Genomic DNA, 15,522 nt, shown 5'->3' on the forward strand with positions numbered 1-15,522 from the left:
GTTCCCTTTTCTCTACACCCTCTCCAGCATTTATTGTTTCTGGATTTTTTGATGATGGCCTTTCTGACTGGTGTGAGATGATATCTCATTGTAGTTTTGATTTGCATTTCTCTAATGATTAATGATGTTGAGCATTCTTTCATGTGTTTGTTGGCAGTCTGTATATCTTCTTTGGAGAAATGTCTGTCTAGGTCTTCTGCCCATTTTTGGATTGGGTTGTTTGTTTTTTTGTTATTGAGTTGCGTGAGGTGCTTATAAATTTTGGAGATTAATCTTTTGTCAGTTGCTTCATTTGCAAATATTTTCTCCCATTCTGAGGGTTGTCTTTTGGTCTTGTTTATGGTTTCCTTTGCTGTGCAAAAGCTTTGAAGTTTCATTAGGTCCCATTTGTTTATTTTTGTTTTTAATTCCATTTCTCTAGGAGGTGGGTCAAAAAGGATCTTGCTGTGGTTTATGTCATAGATTGTTCTGCCTATGTTTTCCTCTAAGGGTTTGATAGTTTCTGGCCTTACATGTAGGTCTTTAATCCATTTTGAGTTTATTTTTGTGTATGGTGTTAGGGAGTGATCTAATCTCATGTACCTGTCCAGTTTTCCCAGCACCACTTATTGAAGAGGCTGTCCTTTCTCCACTGTACATTCCTGCCTCCTTTATCAAAGATAAGGTGACCATATGTGCGTGGGTTTATCTCTGGGCTTTCTATCCTGTTCCATTGATCTATCTTTCTGTTTTTGTGCCAGTACCATACTGTCTTGATTACTGTAGCTTTGTAGTATAGTCTGAAGTCAGGGAGCCTGATTCCTTCAGCTCCATTTTTCATTCTCAATATTGCTTTGGCTATTCGGGGTCTTTTGTGTTTCCATACAAATTGTGAACTTTCTTGTTCTAGTTCTGTGAAAAATGCCAGTGGTAGTTTGATAGGGATTTCATTGAATCTGTAGATTGCTTTGGGTAGTAGAGTCATTTTCACAATGTTGATTCTTCCAATCCAAGAACATGGTATATCTCTCCGTCTAATTGTATCATCTTTAATTTCTTTCATCAGTGTCTTATAATTTTCTGCATACAGGTCTTATGTCTCCTTAGGTAGGTTTATTCCTTGGTAGTCTATTCTTTTTGTTGCACTGGTAAATGGGAGTGTTTTCTTGATTTCACTTTCAGATTTTTCATCATTAGTGTATAGGAATGCCAGAGATTTCTGTGCATTAATTTTGTATCCTGCTGCTTTACCAAATTCATTGATTAGCTCTAGTAGTTTTCTGGTAACATCTTTAGGATTCTCTATGTATAGTATCATGTCATCTGCAAACAGTGACAGCTTTACTTCTTTTCCAGTTTGGATTCCTTTTATTTCCTTTTCTTCTCTGATTGCTGTGGCTAAAACTTCCAAAACTATGTTGAATAAGAGTGGTGAGAATGGGCAACTTCCTTTTGTTCCTGATCTTAGTGGAAATGCTTTCTGTTCTTCACCATTGAGGACGATGTTGCCTGTGGGTTTGTCATATATGGACTTTATTATGTTGAGGAAAGTTCCCTCTGTGCCTACTTTCTGCAGCGTTTTTATCATAAATCGGTGTTGAATTTTGTTGATAGCTTTCTGTGCATCTATGGAGATGATCGTATGGTTTTTCTCCTTCAGTTTGTTGATATGGTTTATCACATTGATTGATTTGCGTATATTGAAGAATCCTTGCATTCCTGGTATAAACCCCCGTTGATCATGGTGTATGATCCTTTTAATGTGCTGTTGGATTCTGTTTGCTAGTATTTTGTTGAGAATTTTTGCATCTATGTTCATCAGTGATATTGGCCTGTAGTTTTCTTTCTTTGTGACATCCTTGTCTGGTTTTGGTATCAAGGTGATGGTAGCCTCGTAGAATGAGTTTGGGAGTGTTCCTCCCTCTGCTATATTTTGGAATAGTTTGAGAAGGATAGTGTTAGCTCTTCTGTAAATGTTTGATAGAATTCGCCTGTGAAGCCATCTGGTCCTGGGCTTTTCTTTGTTGGAAGATTTTTAATCACAGTGTCAATTTCAGTGCTTGTGATTGGTCTGTTCGTATTTTCTATTTCTTCCTGATTCAGTCTTGGCAGGTTGTGCATTTCTAAGATTTTGTCCATTTCTTCCAGGTTGTCCATTTTATTGGCATATAGTTGCTTGTAGTAATCTCTCATGATCTTTTGTATTTCTGCAGTGTCAGTTGTTACTTCTCCTTTTTCATTTCTAATTCTATTGATTTGAGTCTTCTCCCTTTTTTTCTTGATGAGTCTGGCTAATGGTTTATCAATTTTGTTTATCTTCTCAAAGAACCAGCTTTTAGTTGTATTGATCTTTGCTATAGTTTCCTTCATTTCTTTTTCATTTATTTCTGATCTTATTTCTATGATTTCTTTTCTTCTGCTAACTTGGGGTTTTTTTGTTCTTCTTTCTCTAATTGCTTTAGGTGCAAGGTTAGGTTGTTTATTTGAGATGTTTCCTGTTTCTTAAGGTAGGATTGTATTGCTATAAACTTCCCTCTTTGAACTGCTTTTGCTGCATCCCATTGGTTTTGGGTCGTCGTGTCTCCATTGTCATTTGTTTCTAGATATTTTTTGATTTCCTCTTTGATTTCTTCAGTGATCACTTCGTTATTAAGTAGTGTATTGTTTAGCCTCCATGTGTTTGTATTTTTTACAGATCTTTTCCTGTAATTGATATCTAGTCTCATAGTGTTGTGGTCAGAAAAGATACTTGATACAATTTCAATTTTCTTAAATTTACTACGGCTTGATTTGTGACTCAAGATATAATCTATCCTGGAGAATGTTCCATGAGCACTTGAGAAAAATGTGTATTCTGTTGTTTTTGGATGGAACATCCTAAAAATATCAATTAAGTCCATCTGGTTTAATGTATCATTTAAAGCTTGTGTTTCCTTATTTGTTTTCGTTTTGGATGATCTGTCCATTGGTGAAAGTGGGGTGTTAAAGTCCCCTACTATGATTGTGTTACTGTCGATTTCCCCTTTTATGGCTGTTAGTATTTGCCTTATGTATTGAGGTGCTCCTATGTTGGGTGCATAAATATTTACAATTGTTACATCTTCTTCTTGGATTGATCCCTTGATCATTATGTAGTGTCCTTCTTTGTCTCTTCTAATAGTCTTTATTTTAAAGTCTCTTTTGTCTGTTAGGAGAATTGCTACTCCAGCTTTCTTTTGGTTTCCATCTGCATGGAATATCTTTTTCCATCCCCTTACTTTCAGTCCGTATGTGTCTCTAGGTCTGAAGTGGGTCTCTTGTAGACAGCATATCTATGGGTCTTGTTTTTGTATCCATTCAGCCAATCTGTGTCTTTTGGTTGGAGCATTTAGTCCATTTACATTTAAGGTAATTATTGATATGTATGTTCCTATTCCCATTTTCTTAATTGTTTTGGGTTTGTTATTGTAGGTCTTTTCCTTCTCTTGTGTTCCTTGCCTAGAGAAGTTCCTTTAGCAGTTGTTGTAGAGCTTGTTTGGTGGTGCTGAACTCTCTCAGCTTTTGCTTGTCTGTAAAGGTTTTAATTACTCCATCAGATCTGAATGAGATCCTTGTTGGGTAGAGTAATCTTGGTTGCAGGTTTTTCTCCTTCATCACTTTAAATATGTCCTGCCAGTCCCTTCTGGCTTGCACAGTTTCTGCTGAAAGATCAGCTGTTAACCTTATGGGGATTCCCTTGTGTGTTATTTGTTGTTTTTCCCTTGCTGCTTTTATAATTTTTTTTTTTTTTTTTTTTTTTTTGCTGTACGCGGGCCTCTCACTGTTGTGGCCTCTCCCGTTGTGGAGCACAGGCTCCGGACGCGCAGGCTCAGCGGCCATGGCTCACAGGCCCAGCGGCTCCGCGGCATGTGGGATCTTCCCGTACCAGGGCACGAACCCTTGTCCCCTGCATTGGCAGGCGGACTCTCAACCACTGCGCCACCAGGGAAGCCCCCTTGCTGCTTTTAATATGTTTTCTTTGTATTTAATTGTTGACAGTTTGATTAATATGTGTCTTGGTGTATTTCTCCTTGGATTTATCCTGTATGGGACTCTCTGTGCTTCCTGGACTTGATTAACTATTTCCTTTCCCATATTAGGGAAGTTTTCAACTATAATCTCTTCAAATATTTTCTCAGTCCCTTTCTTTTTCTCTTCTTCTTCTGGAACCCCTATAATTCGAATGTTGGTGCATTTAATGTTGTCCCAGAGGTCTCTGAGACAGTCCTCAGTTCTTTTCATTCTTTTTCTTTATTCTGCTCTGCAGTAGTTATTTCCATTATTTTATCTTCCAGGTCACTTATCTGTTCTTCTGCCTCAGTTATTCTGCTATTGATCCCATCTAGAGTATTTTTAATTTTCATTTATTGTGTTGTTCATCATTGTTTGTTTCATCTTTAGTTCTTCTAGGTCCTTGTTAAATGTTTCTTGCATTTTGTCTATTCTATTTCCAAGATTTTGGATCATCTTTACTATCATTATCCTGAATTCTTTTTCAGGTAGACTGCCTATTTCCTCTTCATTTGTTAGGTCTGGTGGGTTTTTATCTTGCTCCTTCATCTGCTGTGTGTTTTTCTGTCTTCTCATTTTGCTTATCTTACTGTGTTTGTGGGTCTCCTTTTTGCAGGCTGCAGGTTTGCAGTTCCTGTTGTTTTTGGTGTCTGTCCGCAGTGGCTAAGGTTGGTTCAGTGGGTTGTGTAGGCTTCCTGGTGGAGGGGACTGGTTGCTGTGTTCTGGTGGATGAGACTGGATCTTGTCTTTCTGGTGGGCAGGTCCACGTCTGGTGGTGTGTTTTGGGGTGTCTGTGGCCTTATTATGATTTTAGGCAGCCTCTTTGCTGCTGATGGGTGGGGTTGTGTTCCTGTCTTGCTAGTTGTTTGGCATAGGGTGTCCAGCACTGTAGCTTGCTGGTCGTTGAGTGAAGCTGGGTGCTGGTGTTGAGATGGGAGACTTTCGCCATTTGATATTATGTGGAGCTGGGAGGTATCTTGTGGACCAGTGTTTGAAGTTGGCTCTCCGACCTCAGAGGCACAGCACTGACTCCTGGCTGCAGCACCAAGAGCCTTTCATCCACACGGCTCAGAATAAAAAGTAGAAAAAAAGAATTAGTAGAAGTAGAAAGAAAGAAAGAAAGAAGGAAGGAAGGAGAGGGAGGGAGGAAGGAAGGAAGAAAAAAAAAGAAAGAAAGAAGATAAAGTGAAATAAAATAAAGTAAGGTAAAATATAATAAAGTTATTAAAATAAAAAATAAGAAAAAAATTAACAAAAAAACGGACAGATAGAACCCTAGGACAAATGGTGGAAGCAAAGCTTTACAGAGAAAATCTCACACAGAAGCATACACATACACACTCACAAAAAGAGGAAAAGGGGAAAAAATCATAAATCTTGTTCTCAAAGTCCACCTCCTCAATTTGGGATGATTCGTTGTCTATTCATGTATTCCACAGATGCAGGGTACATCAGGTTGATTGTGGAGCTTTAATCCGCTGCTTCTGAGGCTGCTGGGAGAGATTTCCCTTTCTCTTCTTTGTTCTCACAGCTCCCAGGGGCTCAGCTTTGGATTTGGCCCCACCTCTGCGTGTAGGTCGCCTGAGGGTGTCTGTTCTTCGCTCAGACAGGACGGGGTTAAAGGAGCAGCTGCCTGGGGACTCTGGCTCACTCAGGCCGTGGGGGAGGGAGGGGCACGGAGTGCGGGGCGGCAGAGGCCGGCGTGACGTTGCATCAGCCTGAGGTGCGCCATGCTTCTCCCGAGGAAGTTGTCCCTGCATCCTGGGACCCTGGCAGTGGCGGGCTGCACAGGCTCCCCGGAAGGGGGGTGTGGATAGTGACCTGTGCTCGCACACAGGCTTCTTGGTGGCGGCAGCAGCAGCCTTAGCATCTCACGTACATCTCTGGGGTCCGCGCTTTTAGCCGCGTCTCGTGCCCGTCTCTGGAGCTCCTTTAAGCAGCGCTCATAATCCCCTCTCCTCGAGCACCAGGAAACAAAGAGGGAAGAAAAAGTCTCTTGCCTCTTCGGCAGGTCCAGACTTTTCCCCGGACTCCCTCCCGGCTAGCCGTGGTGCACTAACCCCCTTCAGGCTGTGTTCACGCCGCCAACCCCATTCCTCTCCCTGCGCTGCTCCGACCGAGCCTCAGCTCCCAGCCCCGCCTGCCCCGGCGGGTGCGCAGACAAGCCTCTCGGGCTGGTGAGTGCCGGTGAGTGCCGGTCGGCACCGATCCTCTGGGTGGGAATCTCTCCGCTTTTCCTTCTGCACCCCTGTGGCTGCGCTCTCCTCCGTGGCTGCGCTCTCCTCCGCGGCTCCGAAGATTTCCCCCGCCGCCACCCACAGTCTCCGCCCGCGAAGGGGCTTCCTAGTGTGTGGAAGCCTTTCCTCCTTCACAGCTCCCTCCCACTGGTGCAGGTCCCGTCCCTATCCTTTTGTCTCTATTTATTCTATTTTCTTTTGCCCTACCCAGGTACGTGGGGGAGTTTCTTGCCTTTTGGGAGGTCTGAGATATTCTGCCAGCGTTCAGTAGGTGTTCTGTAGGAGTAGTTCCACTTGTAGATGTATTTCTGGTGTATCTGTGGGGAGGAAGGTGATCTCCGCGTCTTACTCCTCCGCCATCTTCCCCTCGTCCTCTAATTCTATTGATTTAAGTCTTCTCCCTTTTTTTCTTGATGAGTCTGGCTAATGGTTTATCACTTTTATCTTCTCAAAGAACCAGCTTTTAGTTTTGATGTTTGCTATTGTTTCCTTCATTTATTTTTCATTTTTTTCTGACCTGATATTTATGATTTCTTTCCTTCTGCTAACTTTGGGGTTTTTTTTGTTCTTCTTTCGCTAATTGCTTTAGGTGTAAGGTTAGGTTGTTGATTTGAGATGTTTCTTGTTTCTTGAGGTAGGATTGTATTGCTATAAACTTCCCTCTTTGAACTGCTTTTGCTGCATCCATAGGTTTTGGGCCGTCGTGTTCTCATTGTCATTTGTTTCTAGATATTTTTTGATTTCCTCTTTGATTTCTTCTGTGATCTCTTGCTATTTAGTACTGTATTGTTTAGCTTCCATGTGTTTGTATTTTTGACAGATTTTTTCCTGTAATTGATATCTAGTCTCATAGCATTGTGGTCAGAAAAGATACTTGATACGATTTCAGTTTTCTTAAATTTACCAAGGCTTGATTTGTGACCCAAGATATGATCTATCCTGGAGAATGTTCCATGAGCCCTTGAGAAGAAAGTGTATTCTGTTGTTTTTGGATGGAATGTCCTATAAATATCAATTAAGTCCATCTGGTTTAATGTATCATTTAAAGCTTGTGTTTCCTCATTTATTTTCATTTTGGATGATCTGTCCATTGGTGAAAGTGGGGTGTTAAAGTCCCCTACTATGATTGTGTTACTGTCGATTTCCCCTTTTATGGCTGTTAGTATTTGCCTTATGTATTGAGGTGCTCCTATGTTGGGTGCATAAATATTTACAATTGTTACATCTTCTTCTTGGATTGATCCCTTGATCATTATGTAGTGTCCTTTTTTATCTCTTGTAATAGTCTTTATTTTAAAGTCTGTTTTGTCTGTTAGGAGAATTGCTACTCCATCTTTCTTTTGATTTCCATTTGCATGGAATATCTTTTTCCATCCCCTCAGTTTCAGTCTGTATGTGTCCCTAGGTCTGAAGTGGGTCTCTTGTAGACAGCATATATACGGGCCTTGTTTTTGTATCCATTCAGCCAGTCTGTGTCTTTTGGTTGGAGCATTTAATGCATTTACATTTAAGGTAATTATTGATATGTATGTTCCTATTCCCATTTTCTTAATTGTTTTGGGTTTGTTATTGTAGGTCTTTTCCTTCTCTTGTGTTTCCTGCCTAGAGAAGTTCCTTTAGCATTTGTTGTAGAGCTTGTTTGGTGATGCTGACTTCTTTTAGCTTGTGCTTATCTGTTAAGGTTTTAATTTCTCCGTCGAATCTGAATGAGATCCTTGCTGGGTAGAGTAATCTTGGTTGTAGGTTTTTCCCTTTCATCACTTTAAATACGTCCTGCCACTCCCTTTTGGCTTGCAGAGTTTCTGCTGAAAGGTCAGCTGTTAACCTTATGGGGATTCCCTTGTATGTTATTTTCCCCTTGCTGCTTTTAATATTTTTTCTTTGTATTTAATTTTTTTTTTTTTTTTTTTTTTTTGCGGTATGTGGGCCTCTCACTGTTGTGGCCTCTCCCGTTGCGGAGCACAGGCTCCGGACGCGCAGGCTCAGTGGCCATGCCTCACAGGCCCAGCCACTCTGCGGCTTGTGGGATCCTCCTGGACCTGGGCACGAACCCGTGTCCCCTGCATCGGCAGGCGGACTCTCAACCACTGCGCCACCAGGGAAGCCCTGTATTTAATTTTTGATAGTTTGATTAATATGTGTCTTGGCGTGTTTCTCCATGGATTTATCATGTATGGGACTCTCTGTGCTTCCTGGACTTGATTGACTATTTCCTCTCCTATATTAGGGAAGTTTTCAACTGTAATCTCTTCAAATATTTTCTCAGTCCCTTTCTTTTTCTCTTCTTCTTCTGGGACCCCTGTAATTCGAATGTTGGTGCGTTTAATGTTGTCCCAGAGGTGTCTGGGACTGTCCTCAATTCTTTTCATTCTTTTCTCTTTATTCTCCTCTGTGGTAGTTTTTTCCACTATTTTATCTTCCAGGTCACTTATCCATTCTTCTGCCTCAGTTATTCTGCTATTGATTCCTTCTAGAGAATTTTTAATTTCATTTATTGTGTTGTTCATCATTGTTTGTTTGCTCTTTAGTTCTTCTAGGTCCTTGTAAATGTTTCTTGTATTTTCTCTATTCTATTTCCAAGATTTTGGATCATCTTTACTATCATTGCTCTGAATTCTTTTTCAGGTAGACTGCCTATTTCCTCTTCCTTTGTTTGGTCTGGTGGGTTTTTACCTTGCTTCTTCATCTGCTGTGTGTTTCTCTGTCTTCTCATTTTGCTTAACTCACTGTGTTTGGGGTTTCCTTTTCGCAGGCTGCAGGTGCGTAGTTCCCTTTGTTTTTGGTGTTTGCCCCCAGTGGGTGAGGTTGGTTCAGTGGCTTGTGTAGATTTCCTGGTGGAGGGGACTGGTTGCTGTGTTCTGGTGGATGAGGCTGGATCTTGTCTTTCTGATGGGCAGGACCGCGTCTGGTGGTGTGTTTTGGGGTGTCTGTGGCCTTACTATGATTTTAGGCAGCCTCTTTGCTGCTGATGGGTGGGGTTGTGTTCCTGTCTTGCTAGTTGTTTGGCGTAGGGTTTCTAGCACTGTAGGTTGCTGGTCGTTGAGTGGAGCTGGGTCTTAGCGTTGAGATGGAGCTCTCTGGGAGAGCTTTTGCTGTTTGATATTACGTGGAGCCGGGAGGTCTCTGGTGGACCAATGTCCCGAACTCGGCTCTCCCACCTCAGAGGCACAGGCCTGACACCCTGCCGGAACACCAAGACCCTGTCAGCCACATGGCTCCACACTCTGGAAGCCCACACTCCAGACGCCCTCCTTTCGATGTGCTTCCTCTCCCCACTGCACAGGTCCTAACCAAATGACATTATTAAGAAAGTGGAAAGACAATCTACAGAATGGGAGAAAATATGCAAATCTGAGAAGGGCCTAGTATCCATAATACATTAAAAAAAAAAAAAAAGACCTCTGGGGCTTCCCTGGTGGTGCAGGGGACACGGGTTCGTGCCCCAGTCTGGGAAGATCCCACATGCCGCGGAGCGGCTGGGCCCGTGAGCCATGGCCGCTGAGCCTGCGCGTCTGGAGCCTCTGCTCCGCAACGGGAGAGGCCACAGCGGTGATAGGCCCGCGTACCGCAAAAAAAAAAAAAAAAAAAAAAAAAAAGACCTCTAACAACTCAACAACAAAAAGAAAAACAACACAATTAAAATATGGGCAAAGACTTCATTGGACATTTATCCAAAGAAGATATACAAATGGCCAACAAGTATATGAAAAGATGTGCAATGTCATTGGTCATTAAGGAAATGCAAATCAGCCACAATGAGATACTACTTCACACCCCCAAGGATGGCTATAATTTAAAAACATCCCAAACGCAGAATATGACGTGTTGGTGAGGATGTCAGACCTTTGTGCTTTGCTGGCGAGAATGTAAAATTGCATAGCCACCGTGGAGAATAGTTTGGCAGTTCCTCAGAAAGTTAAATATAGACTTAACCACATGACCCAGCAGTTCTACCTCTGGGTACATACCCCAAACAATTGAAGACAGGTATTCAAACAAGTACTTGTACACAGATGTTCCTAGCAGCACTATTCACAGCAGCCAAAAGGTAAGAACAACCCAGATGTCCATCAGTGGATGAATGGGTGAACAAAATGTGATTTATCCATACAATGGAATATTTTTTAGCCATAAAAAGGAGTAAAGTACTGATGCAGTGATAATGTGGAAACACCTCAAAACATCATGCTAAGTGAAAGAAGGCAGACGCAAAAGGTCACATATTGTGTGATTACATTTATGTGAAATGTCCGGAATAGATAAATTCATTGAGACAAAGAGCATATTAGTGGTTGCCAGGGGCTGGAGCAGGGGGAATGGTAGTGACTGATTCATGAGTACAAGGTTTCATTTGGGGATGACTAAAATGTTTTGGAACTAGATACAGGTGAGGGTTGTACAGCATTGTGAATATACTAAATGCCATTGAATTGTACACATTAAAATGGTTAATTTTATGTTATGTGAATTTTCCCTCAAATTAAAAAAATTGCATCATATAGTTTTTGTGATCTCATAAATAACTGTGGCTTTGCTGTCATGGTTACCTTGTGACTGTTGGAATCCATGTACTTTGTAGCATTAATACATTGGGAAAGTTCTTTCCAGCTGTGGGCAAGAAAACACGAAGACAGATGATCCCAAGTGGGTTTCGTCATAGAATAACAGTTAAGGAATATAGCCTTTTCTTTTTGACTTGTGGAAGCTGTTGAAACTTCTACCTTGAGTGCGCCCTTGGTTGTTTTAAAGTGTGATCTGGACTGATAGGATTTGGTCTCTTCATTTAATTTGAAAGAGCGTGTTTAAAGTAACTTTATAGTATTTGGCGATGGAGCAGCTTTTGGTTTTATGAAAATTAGGAGTAATTTCTCAAGAATGTGAGCTATACATATGGAATTGCAGTAAGATTTTTCTGGTGGTTTGCTGTGTTGCACTGCTAGAGACTTCTGTGACACTTTCGAAAGCCATTACAAGTGCTTTGTATTATAAGTGGAATTGGTGTCAGGAATAAGAAATTTTTTGTGTGTGCAAAAACTAAAATCCTTAGTTTCTTATTTTAATCTTATACCTGTTTTGTTTTTTGAAGGAGGGACTTTAAGTTAGATTCTAGCAAAGAGATCTGAGCTTGAGAAGAGCGTCTTAACTCAGAAAGGTAGCAGTGCTTTGCCAGTGATCGTGAAGCTTTTCTTTATGTATGGAGTTGATGCTTCTGCCTCAGGGTCATGCTCCTGCCCCTGTGTTGTATGTAGACTTGTTTCTCAAGCAGATATTATTTATGCTAGTTGTCTTGCACGCCTCCACCTGGCTCCTCTCATGACCCACAACGTGCCATCCAGGCTAAGGGTTTGCAGACTTGAAGCAAACAAAGCGAAGTGGTTTGTAGTGGATTGAACCCACAGCTAGTTAAAGCTCTTAGAGCAGTGCCTGACACAGAGTAAAAGCTTGACATGTGTATGCTAAAGACATAAGAATGATGGGGAAAGATCACTCGGTGCTGCGCTGGGTCTTTCTTGGGGTGCGCGGCTTCTCTAATTGTGATGCATGGGCTTAGTTGCCCCGCGGCATGTGGGATCTTAGTTCCCTGACCAGGGATTGAACCCACATCCCTTACACTGGAGGACCACCAGGGAAGTCCCCAGGGTGCTTTTTCGAGGGGCAAACTTGTTAACATTCAGATATTCGTAGTCCCTACTCTCTCGTGTACCCATGCACCGTTTGAAGTTCTGAGACCCTCTGGTATACTCACTTGAGGGCCATTTTACTGGGCATCTCAACCAAAGAGAATGCTTTGGGAAAGAAAGAAAGAACTCAAAAGCAGTGGTTTTTCAACTGCTTCCCAAGTAATTTTAGGATCATGTGAAGCATTTCTGGTTGTTTGTTGAAAACATAGTTACTGTCTCATTCATTAAGCAAGAGCTACCATGTGTCTGTCATTGGGTAGAATGGGATGACATAGGGATAAGGGTCAGAGACAAAAGATGAAGATAACATAACTCCTTAGCCCGGAACTCAGTCTAGACCATTTTTTGTACCTCTAGAATCCATGTCAGGAAAACCCCAGGGCTTTGAATGGAAGAGCATCAGAAAATAGCACATCCTTAATGGTACTCACCCTTGAAGTTGTAAGGCTACGCATCAATTAATTTTTTAAAATATTATTCATTTATTTATTTATTTAGTTGCGTCGGGTGTTAGTTGCGGCAGGCAGGCTCCTTAGTTGTGGCTCGTGGGCTCCTTAGTTGTAGCATGTGAACTCTTAGTTGCAGCATGCATGTGGGATCTAGTTCCCTGACCATGGATTGAACCTGGGCCCCCTGCATTGGGAGCGAGGAGTCTTAACCACTGTGCCACCAGGGAAGTCCCACACATCAGTTAATTTGATCATTTCTGCTAAGCCATCTCAAACTTAGCCAGGAGAGAAAGATGGAAACTCATTGGTGGAAAGAGATTTTAATGAGTCATCTTGTTCTGATCTATCATCAGAGACAATGAAGTGTGCCTTTTTTCCATTGATATTTTTCAGTTACTACTAGCATTTTTAATCATTTAAAATTGCTAGTTTGTATTTTAGTGACCTCTTCTTACTCTCCCCACCCCCTTGGTTTTTCTGTTTGTGTATAGTTCTGGTGAAAATGAGTTAGGAAAGGAGATTGATGAGATTGGATAGCTCAGCATCCTAGAATACACTTTATCTCTTTTCTCATGAAGTGAGGATATGTCGCTTCTTTTGCAGGACGGGATACAACTGCAGAAGCAACAAGTGAACCTTTAAAGATGCATATGGGGCTGCACAAAGAGAAGAGAGGAACTGGAGAAACCAAGGAAGTAAGGAAAAAGTATGTTTCCTGGGTAAATAGTACACTTCTGAATTTAGGTTTCTTGCATATCAATTACCATTACTTTGTCATGCCTAAGTCTTTATGGCTGTATTTAATCTTTGTTAAACATTCTTTATTTTCTCCTTCCTTGATTTTTATTGCTGAGCTCTTTGATCAAATGATTCTTTTAATCATTTGGATTAATCATTTGGATTAATCTAAAAATATCTGTATTGAATATACAATTTAGGTGACTTCTTAGATCACTTGATAGGAACCTGTTATATCTTAGGTTGACCATTGGGTATTATAAAAGAGTTGTGTGTTGTGTCTCTTGTGATGTGCAGGTTTAGTTCAAGGTCAATTTTTTAGTCTGAGTGCAAAACATACTTCTGCTTTATTAAATGACTGACTTGAAAAACACTGGTTTGAATACCAAATTATCCAAGCCATGTTCTCAGGCTATAGGATGTGTGGTACTGCTCTCTGGAATATGAAAATTAATACTAAAGACAAAGCTGACTGGCCAATAATTAATGTAAATAGGCATAGCCTCCCCTTGATGAACTAGATGTGCCCTAGTAAAGTTATATACTCACATATGTATATACATATACACATATGTATATACATACATGAGTTGGGAACTCAGTTTATTCTGTTACTGAGCCACTCACAGGCTTAGATTTTGAGGGGTTTTGTTGTTAAAGTTTTTTAAATAAAGGAAATTTACTACCTTATTTATCATTATAAAGTTAAGAACCTTAATAAGTAGAACTTTTTGGAAAGAAAGGTGAGGAAATGGAGTCAGGGTCATTGCTGGTATATAATGGAAGTTCTGTGCACAGCAGCCTGACTTGGATAACTCCATGGCAACATCACTCCCTCCCCACAAGCCTGGGCCACCCAGCCCATGGGAATTTCCTCACAGCTGTCACTTGTGGAACTTCCTGTCTCATGGTGGATTGTGGCAGGCCTACTGTTAGATAGAAGGTATATTCCAGTTTTCTCATTCTTTAACTTTGAGTTGGAAGGTGGAGTAAAAACTATTTAATGGCCTTGTATATCAATCCTCTAAACCAAAAACGGCATAAGACAAGTTTATTACAAGTGCACTTGTGCACACATTTTCTAGTGCTCACCTTCACACCGACTCTGCGTCAGTCACACTCATCTCCTTACGGCTCTTCAGTCAGTCGTGGACTCTTGTCCTCCCAGGTAGCCACGTGGCTCCTGGCCGCCTTCTCCTTCAGGTCTCTGCTGTGGGGGCAAAGTGAATGTGAAGGCCAAAGCCAAATTGGAATCACCAGGAATTTTCTGTGATGTCAGTCTCCCTACCTAGCCCCTGGCAGCACTGAGCCACCTCGCCTAGCTCCAGCTTCCCTCCTTTCGCCCACTCCACTCCTCCTACCTATCAAATGTGATGTTTTGTTTATTCTACACATCATGCTTTTTCTATTTCACCTTTAAGATCTTTTAAAATTAATCTTTCACTTTCAAAGGCACATACCATTTGACTCAGCAATTGCATTTCTAGGAATTGATCTCACATGTAACCTCGCACAGGTATGCAAGTAATCTTGAACCTCCTCAGCCTCTGTTAAATCTTCATGCATGCTTCTGATTTCAGTAGCACTTGGACTGAGACTAATTATCTCTTGCTGCCACTGTTCCGTTGTTGGCATGGGTCATGTCCCTGTCCAATAACTTGGGCGGCTGCCTGCCTCTTTGCCTGAACTGCAGGCACAGGAGCTAAGTGTCCCCTTTTGGGCTTCTTCTTTTGCACTCCTGTTGCCTTACAGCAGTCTTTCTCTTCCCATTTGCGAATATTACAAATGGTTTTGCGTTGCATTTTTTTAGACACTTAGATAATTACGTATAGAGTAATGGTATCTCGACTTAGCCGCACATTAGAATCAACTTAGAAGCGTTATAAATTACTAATGTCTCGTCCCACCACCAAAGATGCTGAGGCAGTTTGTCTGGGGTGAGTTGTAAGCATTGGCATTTTAAAAATCTGCCAGGGTGATTTTCACTGCGGTCAAGTTTGAGGACCAGAAATAGTGTTGATTTTTTCTATACTGGTGATGACTTTGGTCACTTTAAGCTCATCGTAACCATTTAAGTGATTTCTTTGGGTTTGCAAGTTACAGTGGTGGTATATATATTAAAAAATTTGCCTCTTCCTTTATTGTATTTGTATTTCTTACTCGTTTTCATGTTGCTTTGTATTGGAAGGCACTTCTGATCCTATATTAATTAACAGTGATGATAAAATGCTGCTTCACTTTGTGCCTGTTTTTAATGACTGCATGTCTCATTTCTTCCTTGAAGTATACTGTTGACATTTGGTTTTAAATAGTTACTCTAAAAAGGGTAAGAAAGTATACCTTTATTATTAGTTTTAGAATTTTAAAATTAAGAATATCTGTTGGAGTTTAACAAATGAATTTTTGGTA

The 15,522-nt window shown here is 41.1% G+C and overlaps 1 protein-coding gene across 9 annotated transcripts in view; it reads left to right on the top strand.

The window, feature by feature from the left end:
- Positions 1-15,522, top strand: part of ZHX3 (zinc fingers and homeoboxes 3) — a 142,436-nt gene that overhangs the window by 69,124 nt on the left and 57,790 nt on the right. For 7 of the 9 annotated variants that reach the window (XR_004484881.2, XR_007472243.1, XR_004484883.2 and 4 more), the window contains one exon: positions 12,979-13,081. The gene's annotated coding sequence lies outside the window, so the exon portion shown is untranslated. Of the gene's footprint in view, positions 1-12,978; positions 13,095-15,522 lie in introns of all 9 variants that reach the window. The other 2 variants (XR_007472241.1, XR_007472242.1) reach the window with 2 other exon arrangements.

This window comes from Orcinus orca, chromosome 16 (assembly GCF_937001465.1).
Source record: "Orcinus orca chromosome 16, mOrcOrc1.1, whole genome shotgun sequence".
NCBI lineage: Eukaryota > Metazoa > Chordata > Mammalia > Artiodactyla > Delphinidae > Orcinus > Orcinus orca.